The 19,378-nt window shown below is 43.5% G+C and overlaps 1 protein-coding gene across 3 annotated transcripts in view; it reads left to right on the top strand.

Moving 5' to 3' along the window:
• znf512b (zinc finger protein 512B) overlaps window positions 1-19,378 on the top strand; it is an 86,868-nt gene that overhangs the window by 12,236 nt on the left and 55,254 nt on the right. The gene's annotated exons all lie outside the window — the stretch shown is intronic.

Raw genomic sequence — 19,378 nt, 5'->3', positions numbered from 1 at the left:
CGGGAGAGGGGGAGAGAGTGAGATCGCGGGAGAGGGGGAGAGAGTGAGATCGCGGGAGAGGGGGAGAGAGTGAGATCGCGGGAGAGGGCGAGAGAGTGAGATCGCGGGAGAGGGGGAGAGAGTGAGATCGCGGGAGAGGGGGAGAGAGTGAGATCGCGGGAGAGGGGGAGAGAGTGAGATCGCGGGAGAGGGGGGAGAGAGTGAGATCGCGGGAGAGGGGGAGAGAGTGAGATCGCGGGAGAGGGGGAAGAGAGTGAGATCGCGGGGAGAGGGAAGAGAGTGAGATCGCGGGGAGAGGGGGAGAGAGTGAGATCGCGGGGAGAGGGGGAGAGAGTGAGATCGCGGGGGAGAGGGAAGAGAGTGAGATCGCGGGGAAAGGGGGAGAGAGTGAGATCGCGGGGAAAGGGGGAGAGAGGGATCGCCGCGGGCGGGGAGGGGTCGATGGATCGCGGCGGGCGGGGAGGGGTCGAGGGATCGCGGCGGGCGGGGAGGGGTCGAGGGATCGCGGCGGGCGGGGAGGGGTCGAGGGATCGCGGCGGGCGGGGAGGGTCGAGGATCGCGGCGGGCGGGGAGGGGTCGAGGGATCGCGGCGGGCGGGGAGGGGTCGAGGGATCGCGGCGGGCGGGGAGGGGTCGAGGGATCGCGGCGGGCGGGGAGGGGTCGAGGGATCGCGGCGGGCGGGGAGGGGTCGAGGGATCGCGGCCGGCGGGGAGGGGTCGAGGGATCGCGGCCGGCGGGGAGGGGTCGAGGGATCGCGGCCGGCGGGGAGGGGTCGAGGGATCGCGGCGGGCGGGGAGGGGTCGAGGGATCGCGGCGGGCGGGGAGGGGTCGAGGGATCGTGGTGGGCGGGGAGGGGTCGAGAGATTGGGGAGGGTGAGATGGCGGCAGAAGCTTTGCTTTGGGGGCCGGGCAGAAGCACTCCTGCTCCTCCTGGCCCACAAGCAGTGCTGGAAAAGTACTTACATGCTGGAGCCCGCAGCTCCCGGCTCCCTACAGCTGCCGGGTTTCCTGAGCCCTAGGAAACCCGGCCCGCAACCGTTAAATTCAAATGGCTGCCAAAACCTGAGGAACGCTGCCTCATTTAAATATTAAAATCACTCATCTGCCTCTCCAGAGCGGGTTACACGGCCAAACCGCAGCGGTAAAACCGGAAGTAGGCGCGTTCGCGGTGGGTCGTGTTGGGTTTAACATTTTTAACCATGGGCTCGATTTTCCCGGGAAATTGCTGATGCATTGGGGGCGTGGGGGGGGGGGGGGGGGGGGGCTCTGAAAATCAAGGAAATCCCGTTCGGGTTCGGAGCCTGGCTCCAACCTGCCGACATCAGAGTTCCCCATGGACGCACCTGTGTGCGCGCGGACATCCCGAATCCGGAAGTCCCGCCAGCAATTAATGCCGGCGGGATGATAGTTAAAGAGCGAAATGGTTAGAACGATTTTTAACTTACCTGGACGGCTTTCCCACGGCTTCTGATTCACGCCTGGTGAAACCATGTGTAAAGGGCCGGATCAGGCAAAAAGAAACAAAATAAATTACATAAAAAACCATTGCACGAGGTTAAAACACAAAATGAACCTACCTTTCCACCCTGCTCTGATGTCCAATGTCTCCCTCTCTGATCTCCCCTTCTTCACCCCCACCCCCTCCGATCTTCCCCTTCTTCACCCCCCTTGATCTTTCCCTCTCCGCCCCCCGATCTTCCTGATCTTCCCCTCTCCCCCCCCTCCCCACCCCGATCTTCCCCTCTCCCCCCCCTCCCCACCCCGATCTTCCCCTCTCCCCCCCCTCCCCACCCCGATCTTCCCCTCTCCCCCCCCTCCCCACCCCGATCTTCCCCTCTCCCCCCCCTCCCCACCCCGATCTTCCCCTCTCCCCCCCTCCCCACCCCGATCTTCCGCTCTTCCCCCCCCTCCCCACCCCGATCTTCCCCTCTCCCCACCCCGATCTTCCCTCTCCCCCTCCCCACCTCGATCTTCCGCTCTCCCCACCTCAATCTTCCGCTCTCCCCCCCTCCCCACCCCGATCTTCCGCTCTCCCACCCTGATCTTCCGTTCCAGTGCCGGATGACGTCTCACTCTCTCTCTTTCTCTCCCCCTACCGCCCCCGGCGTTGCAGCTCCTGACGGCAGCCAGCCTGTAAATCAGGCTGGCTGCCGGGCGCGAAACCCGGAGAGCATGTTAATCACCATCAATTATGATGCGATCGCGTCGGAAATGGTAAGGTTTGTTTATTCGGGTTTGCCATTCGCACCTTCACCCCCTTCACTTATTGCATCATTGTTACTGGAACATAATGGTACCATGATTCCTGAAATTGGAGATTTTGAGGCCTCTCGCTCAGCAGAAATGGGGCTGTAACACCCTGAAAATGGTGTGGAAGAACTTACTGGCCTGTTTTCGCTGTTGCTGTGGCTTCGGCTGTCTTCATTTTACCAGGGTCCTCCGAATAGGTGACCTGGGCAGCTGCCTGAAGAGCGCGCACAACTAATTTATATCATCAAATCGGGGTCCTGTGACGTCAATAGTTCCTCCAGGCTCCACATAACCAGCCTGGGGCGCTGCAGCTCCAGCTCCCTCGCCTTCTGAGATCAGAGGCCCCTTCCCCGTGGACCAAGCCCACTTGGGAGGGGGAGAAAATCTACTCCACTGTATTTTGCTTTAGATTGCCACGAATTCACCATGTGAAGGTATTATATGCTCTACATATACTTGCAGCTGTTTCGATGAATTATTGAAAGTAATCCAACTATATCATTATGTATACTTGTAATATTCATACCCTTCTAATAAGCATGCAGGAATGCAGTATTTTGAATAACAATTCTTGCAAGATAGATTTCTTTAGAAATCGCGAATAACAGTTCATCTAATCCGAATACATCAGCAATAATGATGCTAACCCACTTGTTGAGCAGTTAACGAGGCACTTAACGAGTTGAAATCTCCAAAACAATGTTAATGTAGCTGTACAGTGAACAATTTTTGTGTCTAATGGCTCAACTGAAAGTGTGAGAATGTTGATGCATGCACAAGGCCCTATACTGGCAGTGCTGCTGGTCTGTGTAAATAAAATTGCAGCCTGTGTTGGCATTGTTGTTTACAAGAATACTCCTTGCTGTCCATATGATGGAAATTATCACCACCTCTTGGAACAGGTGAGTCATTACCTTGTACTGTGAGGAAGAAATGAGATTAGGTCACTCAACAAGAGTAATGTGGCTGGGTGTGACAAAATGAAACATTTTTGTCCATGGTGAATTATTTTATTGGTTCCTTTCTTGTTGGTCACAGCACACATAGGATTAAAATCAGTTACTACTGCTGCTGGCAGGCAAAATACGCATCCCAGACTGACCCTGATATATATATATGCACCTCAAGACAAGGCAGAGCCACGGCATAGATCAGGCTACGTGTAGCTTGATTACTGCTTTTGTTCTTGGATGGGGGACCTATCTAACAGGCCATTTTAAAGTGATTGGGACAGATCATCTCAAATATAAGCATCCTATGGGGCTGTTTACAGCAGATGTTTGGCAGCTGTTTTCAAATGGGAAAGTGCTATTTTGAATCCTCTAAATGGCTGACCACATAATCTAGTTGGGGTGATACTGTTTTTAATGTCCCTTTGGTTTTGGGATATTTCCAAACGAACTCGGAGCTATATGTTGGGAAGCATTGCACAATGACAGCAATTCGTCTGGATCCATCAAGGTTATGAGGCAAGCAGGTATTATAAGAAGTAGGCAGCCACATTTCAAGGGCCTGTTTAATATTGAGTGTCATCATCGGAAAATTTTCTTTATTTATTATGCCCACCTGAAAATTGCATTGGGTGGGCCTTAGGCTCAATGGAACAGCTGAGGTGCCCCCCTGCACCCCACTTTCAACTGCTGGCTGCCTGTTTTCAGGCAAGAAACGGGCAGTTAGCAATTAAAATTTACCCTCACTATCCTTATCAATTTGTCTTTGTTAAGTAAAAATTATTAAAAGTATGAGTACTGATCTAGCTTGGCACCAACGTCCTTTTAAAGTAAATATTATAAGGCACTTTTACCTTATTTGTTCGGATTCTGGGTGAACGGTTCTTAGATAAAGACTCACAAGGCCTGTGCTGTCACTGGTTTATTTTATAATTTACTACAGTCTTTTGTATGTAAAATGTTCAAGGTAGCTCCAGGAATTATTACAATCATGATGCATGCAGAAAATATCCGATAATTCAAAAAATACATTGCATCGGAGAAATAAACCAGCTTTAGTACACTGGTATGGATTAAGCTGTTCTGTGTGTAATTACGCTCGTTGACAATTCAGTTTAATTTCATGTGACCTCATAAAACCAATGTAAGAGAGTAGTCAGTATGGGTGAATTGACATTAAACAGGTTCAGCATATACTCATGCTTGAGTCATGACATAAGCTCACAGATGAGCATAACCGACTCCACAATTAGCTGGACATAGCAGGAGGCACCTAAACTGATTGCAGATTGCAAGACCCATGCAAATCTTGGTCTGTGATATGGTTGGGTCTTTGCGAGTTACCTCCTTTATATCGGAGTGGGAAAGAGCGACATTTCCGCCATCGAAAGTCCACTAGCTAAATCGCACCCACAGACAGGTGCGTGCTGCATGCGGCTGTTCAGGTGGTCCCACCATCTGTACTATCACCATCCAATTGCCTTCCTTCAGTCCAGCCTTATGGGTCTTACCCTCACTTCACTATAAATATAAATATTAACACTAACACCAAATGCAGAACAAAAAAAATCCAACAAATCATTTCCAAACCAATTGTAGACATAAGTAAATAAGTTGAAATAACCGAAACTTTAACTAAGTTGAAGGACTGGGCTTAGTCAAGCCTGGAAGTCTGAGAAACCCTTGTCAGAGGTGTTAGTTGCTAAGGCCTACTCAATTTTAATTTTAAAAAAATGCCCATGAGTAATGCCATTCAAGATCAACTGCAATGTATTCCACTTTTTCATGTTTGATAACTGATTCATTGATTTCACAGAGGGGTATGGTTTTTACAGTACAGTAGAAAGTCGCTAATTTGAACTGGTCAGCACACTTTTCCTTGATTGCTGATCCATGCAGATTAGCAGGATTCAGGTTAATGTGCTGTAATGTACTGAAATATTACTGGCAATTAATCAATTTCAACTTCATCATTTCTTGGTCAATAGACTCAGCAAGGGCAGACTAGACTATTGAAGTACTTGATTATTAAGCAACTCCATCACCTAATTGAACATTTATACATAACCATAATGTAAATATGGCTGGGCGTTCCTATAAAATGTGAAAACTTCTCCGAGTTTCATTTCTTCCATTTTTTTTGCCTTAAGCCATTGTAAAGGACTTAGGTAAATTCAGTGGAAGATTTCTAACCTGGATGTGCTTGAGCTTGATATTTGTATGTGTTACACATGTGCTAGACTGTACTTCCAATTTGCATCATTGATCAAAGTCTCCAGCTTTTTCTCATTCCTAATTAAGTAGGATTGTATTACTGCCACTATGTTTTGTAATGTTGAAGAATATATCAGAGTATAGGCTATCTATTATATTGAAACTATATGTAGCTTCTTAAGTTGTCTCTCAGTTTGAGTGATTCAGGTTTTTCAGTTTGCAGCTCTTTTATTGTGGATTGATATGTTTTTTTTTATTCGTTCGTGGGATGTGGGCATCGCTGGTGAGGCCGGCATTTATTGTCCATCCCTAATTGCCCTTGAGAAGGTGGTGGTGAGTCGCCTTCTTGAACCGCTGCAGTCCGTGTGGTGAAGGTTCTCCCACAGTGCTGTTAGGAAGGAAGTTCCAGGATTTTGACCCAGCAACGATGAAGGAACGGCGATATCTTTCCAAGTCTGGACGGTGTGTGACTTGGAGGGGAAAGTGCAGGTGGTGTTGTCCCCATGTACCTGCTGCTCTTGTCCTTCTAGGTGGTGGAGGTCGCGGGTTTGGGAGGTGCTGTCGAAGAAGCCTTGGCGAGTTGCTGCAGTGCATCCTGTGGATGGTACACACTGCAGCCACTGTGCGCCGGTGGTGAAGAGAGTGAGTGTTTAGGGTGGTGGATGGAGTGCCAATCAAGCAGACTGCTTTGTCCTGGATGGTGTCGAGCTTCTTGAGTATTGTTGGAGCTGCACTCATCCAGGCAAGTGGAGAGTATTCCATCACACTCCTGACTTGTGCCTTGTAGATGGTGGAAAGGCTTTGGGGAGTCAGGAGGTGAGTCACTCGCTGCAGAATACCCAGCTTCTGACCTGCTCTTGTAGCCACAGTATTTATATGGCTGGTCCAGTTAAGTTTCTGGTCAATGGTGACCCTCAGGATGTTGATGGTGGGGGATTAGGCGATCGCAATGGCGTTGAATGTCAAGGGGAGGTGGTTAGACTCCCTGTTGTTGGAGATGGTCATTGCGTGGCACTTGTCTGGCGTGAATGTTACTTGCCACTTATGAACCCAAGCCTGGATGTTGTTGATTTGTATAGAGGAATAAGAGTTGGTACTCCAAACTTGCTCAAGTGTTGGTAGACTCTCGTGTCCAAGATCTTGAGATCTCTAATTGTGCTTATAGCTGCATATATCCCCAGGAAATTAGTGATTTTGTTATATCATGTTGGGTGATTGCCCTTATGTGGTTTAGGACTTTATTTTCTTTTTTAGATGGGAAATTCTCCTGCATGGGATATTGTTTAACTTTTTTACCATTTCCTCCTCCATAATCACACATATTGGATTGTATTCATTTTCTGTCCAGTTCAATGCATATTATAATTGAAATACTTTAGCAAAGAGGGGCAATCCTAGTTTTTAGTGGATACGTTGCTAATGATAACTGATTTGTTACATTTGAGTCTATTGGGACATAGTATATGACTGTTACATCTGGTTTGTGTAGTTTGGTGTAGAAAGTCCTAAAATATTTATTTATATTTTTGCAGCTACTCTACTTCACAGGTGTTTTTAAACTGCCACACCAGGAGTCTGCCTTATCTCTATTATCATAACATTTAACCCTGGTTTGGAGTGTACTCTACATAGTCCATATTGAGAGTACCTAAATCAGAAATAAAAACACAAAATGCTGGCAATACACAGAAGGTTAGTCAGCATATGAAACAAAAAAAACACATTTCAGGTGGGCCCCTTTGATCACTTAAATCAAATCATATCTAATCTTGGTTATCTCTTGCAAATTTTTTGTAGTAAATCCTTCTTGCAATTTTTTCATGAAACATCTTTCCTTGTCCAGTACCTTTATTTTATGTTGCATTTTTGTTTTGTCCGTGCAAACGTCCCTTTATACCTTTCATACATTGCACTGCCTAGGTCTTCCATGACCACTTGTTACATTCAAAATACATTTGTGTCTTGTGTGAGGCAGTTGGTAAATTTACATAAACCTGTATTTCCACAGAATGTTATGATAAGTGTCTATTTTCTATCTCAGTTTTGTTTGACTTTGACAATCCATTTGAGTCCTGTTGAATACTGAGTTGTATATTGCCAAGATTCCTTTCTCAGTTTGTCTATTGTCCCTTGATTTAAAAAAAACACTTTCCAAAGCCTCAGAAGTTCAGGCTAATATATCATCTGAAATTAGATTATTAGTCGCATTCCAGCAGGCATTGTCTGCTTAGCAATTATACAACTGTCCCCCGATTTATAGTACAATGGGTTGTGTACTTAATGTACTAGGGGAGCGCTGTACTGTCAGAAGTGCTGTCTTTCAGATGAAACATTAAACTGAGGACCCATCTGCCTCTCAGGTGTACATACAAAATCCCATGGCAATATTTAAAGAAGTGCAGGGTAGTTTATCCGTTTTCCTGGGCAAAATTTATCCCTCAACCAACACCACTTAAACAGATTATCTGGTCATCTATCATTGCTATTTGTGCGACCTTGCTATGTGAAAATTGATTGCCACATTTGCCTACATAACAACAGTTTCTACACTTTAAAATACTTAATTGGCTGTGAAGCACTATGGGACAATCTAAGGACATGAAAGATGCTATATAAATGAAGTTCTTTCTTTTTTGACTTGGTTGTTTGGGTCTCCTATAAGACCAAATAGTTAACTATGTTTTCTTCAATGCATTCTTTTTTACATAAAGAGATTCCCTCATTTTTATTAAGCTAGCTGTTCCATTGCTCACTATAAATTCCTATCCTGCATAGTTATTAGGTGTGTGAAGATTATCCCTCCCTCTCAAATTTCCTGTGCCAAAGCAGAAACTCACTGGAGGAATTTACTTGTGACCAACCTTTCTTTCTCTTGCTGAGAGTAGTTAGCCCCCTCTTACTCCAGAATACTACATGGTAATTAAATTCACTGGTTTATTATTGACCACTTTTTCTATTATCATTTAAATTCTAATGGGGGCCTTGCTCCTTAAGGAGAGTTAAAGCACTATAATCTGCAAGCATAACCAGAATTTTTCCAGTGTTTTGGTTTTGTCAGAGGATCGATCTTATGCCCCAACTATTGTACATTTGACATTGGTTCTTCTGTTAATTTTGTTTCTCTTTTTGTTTTAGTTGAGATCAATCCCAAAAGCTACGTCACTTTTGTATCTATCTTTGGAATAGTGTTAATGAAGTATTTAATTAAGTCCTTCATCTAAGAACTTTAACAATCTTGTAACCATAATATCACCCTTTTCCCTGTCACATCAATTTATTTTCCATTGTACCAGCCCTAGTACAGTTTTATTCTTCTTCCACTGTTCCTTGGATGGGATATCATCTTTCTCTCTGTTCTCATCACTACTGAGATTGATTTTTGTGTTTGATCTTTTCCTTGCAGGTCAATACACATTACAGCTTTGTCACTTTCCTCTGATTATGCTAAGCTGCTATAGTAATTGGTAAACTAACATAGTAAATGCCTTTAAGGGGAAACTAGATAAGTACATGAAAGAGAAAGGAATAGAAGGATATGCAGATAGGGTTAGATGAAATAGAGTGGGAGAAGGCTCGTGTGGAGCATAAACACTGGTACAGACCATTTGGGCCTATTGGCTTGTTTCTGTGCTGTACATTTTATATGAATTATTTTGTATAATAGTTGTTTCACCACCTTGTACAAAATTTGAACCTAATGAGGTTTGTAGAACCTGGAATCCCAGCTCAGCTGTATTCAAAGAATGTCTGAGTATACTTTTATTAGACTCCCTGGTGCTTTTCTTTGCACCACATTTTTGGTGCACATACTTGATTCCTGCTTTAAACTATTTAGCAGTTCTGTGTATACTGAACTTGGTTAATCCCTGTGCCTGATCTTTCATTTTTGCCTTGCTGCTTATGCTTTTGGAACTGTTGAGAGCAGATCCAGCAATTGTTTTAATGCTTTCTGTGGAAAGTTTGTAGATTAGTTTCCAAAGATTCTTCTATTTACCACCTCTGTTATCGAGTTTGTATATTTTAGCAGTAATTTCATGATCCATCTGTAGCAGTTAAGTGAATTTCTCCCTGTATTCTTTCATAGTATTTCCTAAACTTCGTGTCTATCTCAGTACCACTGCATTCACTTCCCTCATTGATCACATTTCCTTTCTTAGTTTTCTATGCCATGTTCCTGATATATTTTTGACTTGTACATTCAGGATATGCATTTTGGGATCAGTAGCACCATTTTATTTGTGTTGTTTTCAGAGCATCAGCTTGCTTCTCCATTCCGGTAACCTTGTCAGGACTTGCCTGTAGTTGAACCTGGAGGATTTAAAGTACTCCCATTTAGGCACTCATTTGTAGTTTCTGTTATTTTTCTTTAAATTGTTGTTTTCATTTTTAAAAGTTTGATCCCACAATTTTGTTTTAGCAATATCAGTGGCTGAATGTTTATATTGTCCATTGTTCTAACACATGTGGTCGTATGAATGAGCTAACACCACTGTTGAAATAGCAACAAAGGAATGGTATACTGATGCATTAAGCATTCAACCTTTGATATTGTCAATTTCTGAGCTTTCATAACTTTTCCCTGTGCCGAAGTAATATTTTGAGCCATTTCCCCACATTTTGTTCTGGTTTTTTAACTAGTTTTCTTCACTACTGTTTCAACAGCTCTCCATACAGTTTTGTCACTTCACAGGAACTGTAAAGTTATACAATGAATCTAAAATTAGAAATCATTTATCAAATTTCTATGTGTGCTGTGTAACATTTGGAAGTCATCTCAGTGTCACTGTTCTTTAGGCAGATGTGTGTGTCACATTTGCACATGATTGGCTCAAATTTTGTATTCGTAAGACAGTAACAAAGAGTAATTGAACAAGTATGGAATGTATGAATCAAGTGTAAGAAAAGTGGATGCATAAATCTCCATCGAGGAACTGCAAAGGAATTTAAAAACAGCAAATAAAGCATAAGAAGTCAGCAAAATCTACTGGTTTAAAAAAAGCTGAACTAATAAAATTATTCCAAATATTTTTTGAAAATCCTTTTGGTCACCATTTTTCTTTTTCATTATGCTAAGCACATATGACTGGAAATAAGGGGGCTAAAAATACGCGGCCCTTTTGGCACACTCCCACGTAAGTCTGGCAGGAGTGTGGCGGTAGGACCACAAATTAGGCTGTAACCAGGTACACTAGGCCTCGGCGGTTTCTGCGGGGCCTTCTTTGAGAGCAGGTGTACCATCCTGCTGTACAGTGGAAGTGGGGCCCACCTGGGGATACAGGCCCGTGGCGTAGTCTGGACCCTCAAAGATTTAAACATTTTTAACAGTTTTTTTTGGACTCCCTTATGGGCCATTTAAATAATGTTTCCAGGGGCTCGGGCATCCTAGGCCACAATTTATGGCCTGCTCTGGTAGGTGGGTGCTCAATATGTGGCCCCAGTGTCACAAGTGCCCATTTGGATTATTTAGATGAGGTGAACTCCCCCTGATCCCGTAAACTTTGGCAGGGCCAGCACCAGTGATCGCCAGCAGGTGGACCTAGGCACTTCACCAGGATTGATAGCCCATGGGTTTTCGTGCCCAAGGTTTGTAAAATAATAGACACAAACAATTTACAAAAAAATGATTAAAGTTACATATACAATAGTATTTAATTTTTTGACACGCCTGTAACAATGTTTTCTGGCAATAGATTTTTGTTAGATAAGGCTATCGAGCAATACAAAACAAAGGTGGGTGAAGGGAGTTGAGGTACGGATCAATTAGAACTATCAGCTACAGGTCACTTAGATCTGTTATAATGGTAGAACAAGCTAGAGGGGCTGAATGGCCTACTCCTGTTGCTGTGTTCCTGTATTCCTAGATGCCTGTGCTATGCGAGAAGTCAGCCATAAATTCATGCGGGCTCCTAAACCCATCACTGTTAGCTATAAGAGCAGGCCATTCAGTCCATTAAGATTGCCCTGCAAATTTATTTTCATCATGGCAGCTCTTTCTTAATCCCAATTGTCTGTCATTTTCTCATATCTCTTAATACCCTTACTTGCCAAATAAGTAGCTATCATCCTTTAAAATTTAGCCATTTGTGGCAGTTTGTTCCACTTTCTCACAATCCTTTGTGTGAATAAGTTTCTCCTGCATTCACTTTTAATCATATTAGCTCAAATTCTATGTCCCTTTGTTCTGAGCTTCAAATCTAGCACCAAGATCACGCATTTCCATTTGCGCAACATTGTTTTCTACCTCTATCTCACCCCCTCCACCACTGAAACCCTTAGCCATGTTTTTGTCACCTCTAGACTCGACTATAGTACTGCCCTCCTTTCTGGTCTCCCATCTTTCATCCTGCGTAAACTTCAATTTATCTAAAGTTCAGCCTCCTGAATAGTACCCCACTCGCCCATCAGCCTCATAGGGACATGGGAAGAGGAGTAGGCCATTCAGCCCCTCAGGCCATTCTATTAGATCATGGCTGATCTATACCGCAACACCATTCACCTGCCTTTTCTCCATATCCCTTACCTAACAAAACTCAATTGATCTCAGTCTTGAAAATTTCAATTGATTCAGCATCCACAGCCTTTTGGGGGAAAGAGAGTACCAGATTTTCATTACCCTTTGTGTGAAATACAATCTCAGATAATGAAGCAGTCCTTGCCCGCATGCAGCAAGACCTGGACAACATCCATAAGTGGCAAGTAACATTCGCGCCAAACAAGTGCCAGGCAATGACCATCTCCAAAAAGAGAGAGTCTAACCACCTCCCCTTGATGTTCAACGGCATTACCATCACCAAATCCCCCACCATCAACATCCTGGTGGTCACCATTGACCAGAAACTTAACTGGACCAGCCACATAAATACTGTGACTACAAGAGCAGGTCAGAGGCTGGGTATTCTGCGGCGAGTGACTTGCCTCCTGACTCCCCAAAGCCTTTCCACCATCTACAAGGCACAAGTCAGGAGTGTGATGGAATACTCTCCACTTGCCTGGATGAATGTAGCTCCAACAACACTCAAAAAGCTCAACATCATCCAGGACAAAGCAGCCCGCTTGATTGGCACCCCATCCACCACCCTAAACATTCACTCCCTCCACCACCAGCACACAGTGGCTGCAGTATGTACCATCCACAGGATGCACTGCAGCAACTCGCCAAGGCTTCTTCAACAGCACCTCCCAAACCCATGACCTCTACCACCTAGAAGGACAAAAGCAGCAGGCACAAGGGAACAACATGACCTGCACTTTCCCCTCCAAGTCACACACCATCCAGATTTGGAAAGATATCGTCGTTCCTTCATCGTCGCTGGGTCAAAATCCTGGAACTCCCATCCTAACAGCACTGTGGGAGAACCTTCACCACACGGACAGCAGCGTTCAAGAAGGCGGCTCACCACCACCTTCTCAAGGGCAATTATTGATGGGCAGTAAATGCTGGCCTTGCCAGTGATGCCCACATCCCATGAACAAATAAAAAAAAATGCTTCCTGATTTCACTCCTAACTGGCTTTGCTCTAATGTTTGGATTATGCCCCCTGTTCTGGAATCCCCCACAAGAGGAAATAGTTTCTCTGTATCTACCCTCTATCAAATCCCTTTATCATTTTAAACACCTGGTTAACCTACCTTGGCACCCTGTCCCCAGTGAACCTTAAAATCCCCATACCTGTCTTCAAATCCTTCTAGAGCATCACTGTGCCATATCTCTGCAACCTCCTCCAGCCTTGTATCCCCTCCTCCTTCGTCCTCTGACTCTGGCCTTTTGTGCATCCCCACCTCGTTTTGAACCAGCATTGGCTCAACTCTCTGGAACTCCCTGCCTAAACCTCTACATTTCTCTCTCCTCCTTTCAAAACTCATCTTTTCAACCAAGCTTTTGGCCACCCCTACCAAGCTGTCATTCGCCATGGCTTGGCATACAGCACCCTCCCCCCCTCCCCATATAAATGCAAGCTGTTGTTGGATTCCCCTACTAAGGGGAAGCATTATTCCCTGTCTACCCTGTCCATTCTCCATTATTTTAAGTACCTTGATCAGATCACCCTTTAACCAACTAATCCCCAGGAAATATAACCCAATTTTATCTAGTCTGTGATCATAGTCACATCCTATCCTCCTGGGTATCATCCTGGTGAATTAATGCTATACTTCCCAGGCCTCAAGATCCAAAGGTGAATATCCAAAACTGAAAAGAGTATTCCAAATGAGGTGTGACTGTGCTCTGTGTAATTGAAGTAGCACTTTGTTGCTTATTATTTTTCATTAAATGTGCTCTATAAATGCACACTGTCGTTGTTGTAGATTTTGCTAAGGCTGCTGCTGCATTGTGTGAGAAAAATGCTAATTTCCAGACCAATAAAAAAAACTTGCTTCAATGTATGTGGGGAAATGTGTAAAAATTTCCTTCTAGATTCCTTCACTGGGATGTGGACTTCTTCCCCAGTTGCATAACCCAGCAACCCCGCCCCCCAACCCCCACCACCGCTTGTAACAATGCAACCTCTGCTTCACAATGAACAATGTTACAGGAGATCTGCTGTTATACATATAAAGATAATAGTGTGTGTTTTGTCTATCATACTCCAGGCATCACTCTAAAAAAAGTCATCACAATCTAGACGCCACATTTTGTTGTGACGCCAAACATTATAGATGCTTCTGCCCTGGGCCGTGAAATTAATGAGCATTTTCTAATCTCCATTGTTCACTAACCAAACAACAATTAAACTATGAATGATGTGTTTACTTAACAACAATTTGACTTTGCAACCTAAAAGGAACATAGCTTTACCTGAGTGGAATAATACATTTTATATTACATAGCATATCGCTCCAGTCCTTACAAAGCAACGTATCATCCAGCTTACGCTGAGCAATGCCAAGAGAACACCACTGGTTTGTATAAGTCAGGTGTGTGTTTTGTCCCTCATGCTTCAGCCATCACATTTCCTGTGCCACACTTGATATGAAAAACATGCATTACACTTGTATCTGATCAACCCAAATTACATATTTATGAAACAACATCAAACCATTGCTGAAGAGGTAGGGAATGCATGAATCAAACACGAGGAAAGCAGATAGATAAAGCTCCAATGAGGAACTACTAAGAATCAAGCATAAGCAATCAGTAAAACAAAGGGGAAAGAAAACAAATCAAATCGATCCAAATATTAATTGAAAATCTTTTGACTCACCATCTTGATCACTTCACTAAGCTGAACACTTACACCTGCAAATAAGATTTATAATATAATAAAGACATAAAAAAATACAACGTTTACACGAAAATGCTTAAACTCACATATACAATATCACTTTCTGTAATTCTGTTACCTGTAACAATATTTCCTATTGGAAACTTATGTCAATGTGAGAACCCTGAGCCTCAGATCCATGCGGATTAACAGATACTTCACTGTCAGATGAGGAGACTCAACAGGGTAGGCTAAAACTTCCAGTATGTAGCAGTGCCTACAACTGGTAATTTGTATGATTGAAAGCAGAACTGGCCAATCAGAGCATGACAGTAATTGCCGTTTGTAAGCCTAGCCCCTCCAATGGAAAATTACTGGGATAAAAATCTCCATGAAAGTAATTGCAATTTGGGTTATTTTGTATAAAACATAGGTAAATTAGAATCAACGTTTTCTGAGGTAACTTGGAAAACAAGAACATACATTCTGATCTCCTACAGTGACAGTCAACAAGTATAGTAAGAGCTGAACAGACACAAATGAGGGCAAAACTGCCAATGGGGAAAGACTTTGTTGAGAACAATACAAGTGGGTCTTTGTATTTTGTAATCTATTCAAGAAAAATACACAAGCTGCATTTCTTTTATTTATGTTACATTCAAATCATAAATAATCATTGTTCAGAGTAGCACTATCTGGAAATAATAAACCATTATTCAAATTTAGTGGGAGGTTATGAATAAATATCCTGATTTAAACATGTTTATTTAAACATAATCTTTTGGTAGCACAAAACACTAATGCAGAGAAATTTGGTAAAGAAGAAGAGATGCAAGTTAGTTTAAACTTTTTTGGGGAAAAATTCAATAGGGCCTATTATTGGGCGTAGGTAGCGTGATCCTCTATTAACCCACGCCCAATGGCCCCTGCGCAGGCAGGACGACAACTTCATCCTGCCTCAGTACTCACCGTCAATCTGTGTTGAAATCCAGGCCTTGCACTTCAATTCAATGCAATTTGCACTTTCCACCAGCGGGAGGAGCCCCGATCTCTTAAAGGGAGGCTATCTCTTAAAATCTCTTAAAGGTAGCCAGCACCTGTTGTTTGCTAAAAATAACAGTCTGCTGACTGCACGGAGTCTGAATGGAGATCAGACATCACACACGTAAAACACAAATGTAGGTCCCGTCTCAATATTTACACACTGATGAGTTATGTTAAAATATTGAATAAAGGCTGTGCACTATTAAATCCCACATCCTTCAATCTGCATGCCAGCCCTCACCAATCTGCTAATCTGAGTTTGTACCAGGCCTGCGAGAGTGCGTGCACCAAGGTTCTCTGCTGATGCAGTACAGGCCTTGGTGCAAGAGGTGGACAGAAGGAGGAACATTCTATATCCGCAGTTGGGGGTGGGAGGGGGTGAGGGGAGCAAGAGCATTCCAGACATATGGCCAAAGGCAGTGGGAGGCAGCGGGAGACGAAGTCAATGCCAGGCGCACAGCATCACGAACATGGATGCGTGCAGGAAGAAATTCAATGCTTTGACACGAGTGGTCAAGGTGAGTGAGGACAACTGCCAAGTGGTGTCTCCTACCAACTGCACCACTAGCCGCATCCACTGATCCACACACTGCACCCCCATCACCCACATACCAACAAACTCTTTCCACCAGTACTCAATTCTTCCAATCAGATGCTTCCTCTCATCCTTACACATTACCACTGTTGCAAGCCGCCCACCCACAACTCACAGGCCACACTCTGGCAACTATTCAACCATGATAGGCACATCACCCAGGCACATGTCCCGCTTTCTTGCAGAAGAATGTGACACATATCAGGAGGCAGCAAGTGGCAGTGGCATTTAGCCCCTCGAACCTGTTCAGCCATTCAGTGAGATCATGCTGGACCTGAGACCTAACTCCATATACCCGCTTTAGCCCCATACCACTTAATACCCATGGTTCACAGAAATCTATCAATCTCAGATTTAGAATTCACAATTGAGCTAGCATCAATTGCTGTTTGCAGAAGAGCGTTCCAAACTTCTCCCAACTTTTGCATGTAGAAGTGTTTCCGAACTTCACTCCTGCACGTCCTGGCTCTAAATGTTAGGCTATGTCCCCACGTCCTAGTATTCAAGTGTAGGAAAACTCCAAAAACAGTTACAAATGTATCGGCAGCTAGAAGCAATAATCCAGCCACTAACCTGTAATTCCTGCATGGTCCCTTTAAATAGTGCTGGTGGGAGGTCCTCCAGGCACTCTAAGACATGTTCAGAGGTCGTGGTTAAGACTGTGCGTTGAGTTGAGCGTTATGTCCCAAAATTGTGTCTATCACTTTAAATCAGCCTTGCACACTGATTGTATCCATTTTCTCCTTACTTTACATGCTTCCAGTGTATGGTATTTGCGCATGCGCTAATTCCTATACCAAGACGGTGACCAGCGCACGTCACGCTGGAAACGTGCGTGCGCAGCCAAGATGCCATCTTGGATGTTCGAGAGGCCCAGTAGCGTCGAAACAACGGGTGCTACATGGCCCAATTTAGCGCCATCTATATATTTTTTGACCTTGCATGTCAAAACCCATTTCTTAAACAGATCAACAGTAAAGATAAAGCTTACCCATATTGTATGATATATGAAGGAAGCAAACTTATTTATCTATCTGTGGTGGGTATGGAAAATACTATTTATTTTCCAGGACCCAATCAAAAGCACTTAATTTACTATCGCTGATGAGATCTCATACAGATTTCTTTCCAAATTTACAAATTCCTTTCCAAATTCTGTCAGTGGAGGTGCACCCTCTCACACCCCTGCACTCCATCTCTTAGGTAGTGGATGTATTGGTTGTGATCTTCCAAAATTCCCTAGATTCTAGAACGGTCCCAGCAAATTGGAAGTTGCAAATGTAATACCACTATTCAAGAAAGGAGGGAGAGAGAAAACAGGGAACTACAGGCCAGGTAGCCTGACATCAGTCGTCGGGAAAATGCTGGAATTCATCATTAAGGTAGTGGTAACAGGGCATATAGAAAATCATAATATGAGTAGGCAGAGTCAACATGGCTTTATGAAAGGGAAATCGTGCTTAACAAATTTACTAGAGTTCTTTGAGGATGTAACTACTAGGGTAAATAAAGGGGAATATATTTGGATTTCCAAAAGGCATAAAGAAATAATGGGGGCTTGTGAGAAAGGAACAGCGATAATCATGGGTGATTTTAATCTACATATAGATTGGAAGAATCTGATTGGCAAAGGTAGCCTGGAAGATGAGTTCATACAGTGCTTTCGGGACAGTTTCTTAGAGCAGCACGTTCTAGAGCCAACCAGAGAGCAAGCTATTCCAGATCTGGTAATGTGTAATGAGACAGGATTAATTAATGACCTCATTGTAAAGGAGCCTGTAGGTAGCAGTGATCACAATATGATTGAATTTCACATTCAGTTTGAGGGAGAGAAGAGTAAGTCTAAGACTAGTGTTTTAAACTTAAATAAGGGCAATTATGAGGGCATGAAGACAGAGCTGGCTAAAGTGAACTGGGAACTTAGGTTAAGGGATATGTCAGTAGAGGTTCAGTGGCAGACATTTAATGAGATATTTCATAACACTCAGCAAAGATACATTCCAGTGAGAAAGAAAGACTCTAGGGGAAGGACATACCATCCGTGGCTAACTAAGGAAGTTAAAGATAGTATCAAATTGAAAGAAAAAGCATACAATTCCACAAAGGTTAGTGGCAGGTCAGAAGATTGGTCAGAATATAAAAAACAGCAAAGAATAACTAAAAGAATAATAAGGAGGGAGAAATTAGAGTACGAGAGAAAGTTTGCTAGAAATATAAAAACAGATAGTAAGAGTTTCAACAGGTATTTAAAAAGGAAAAGAATAAGTAAAGTGAGCGTTGGTCCTCTAGAGAATGAGTCTGGGGAATTAATAATGGAGAATAAGGAAATGGTGGATGAATTGAACAGATACTTTGCGTGAGTCTTCACTGTAGAGGATACAAATAACATGCCAGAAATAATTGTGAATCGAGATGAAAGGGAGGGAGGAACTTAAAACATTTACAATCGCCAGGGAAAGGGTTTTGAAAAAATTATTAGAACTAAAAGCTGACAAGTCCCCAAGTCCTGACAGACTTCATCCTAGGGTCTTAGAAGTGGCTGCAGGGGTAGTAGATTGGTATTAATTTTCCAAAATTTCCTAGATTCTGGAAGGGTCCCATCAGATTGGAAAATAGCGAATGTAACTTCTCCATTCAAGAAAGGAGGGAGACAGAAAGCAGGAAACTACAAGCCAGTTAGCTTAACATCTGTCATAGGGAAAATGCTAGAATCTATTATTATGGAGGTTATAGCAGGGCACTTAAAAAATCTCAATGCAACCAGGCAGAGTCAATACAGCTTTGTGAAAGGGAAATTGTGTTTGACTAATTTATTAGAGTTCTTTGAGGAAGTAACAAGCAACGTGGACAAAGGGGATCCTGTGGATGTGGTATACTTGAATTTCCAGAAGGCTTTTGACAAGGTGCCACATCAAAGGCTACTACACAAAATAAGAGCTCATGGTGTAGGCGGTAACATATTAGCACGGATAAGGGATTGGTTAGCTAACAGAAAACAGAGAGTAGGCATAAATGGGTCATTTTCAGGTTGGCAAGATGTAACGAGTGGAGTGCCACAGGGATCAGTGCTTGGGCCTCAACTATTTACAATCTGTATCAATGACTTGGATGAAGGGATTGAATGT

This window comes from Heptranchias perlo, chromosome 19 (assembly GCF_035084215.1).
Source record: "Heptranchias perlo isolate sHepPer1 chromosome 19, sHepPer1.hap1, whole genome shotgun sequence".
Taxonomy (NCBI): Eukaryota; Metazoa; Chordata; class Chondrichthyes; order Hexanchiformes; family Hexanchidae; genus Heptranchias; species Heptranchias perlo.
The sequence above is the reverse complement of the archived record's forward strand: the minus strand, read 5'-3'. Positions and strand labels throughout refer to the sequence as shown.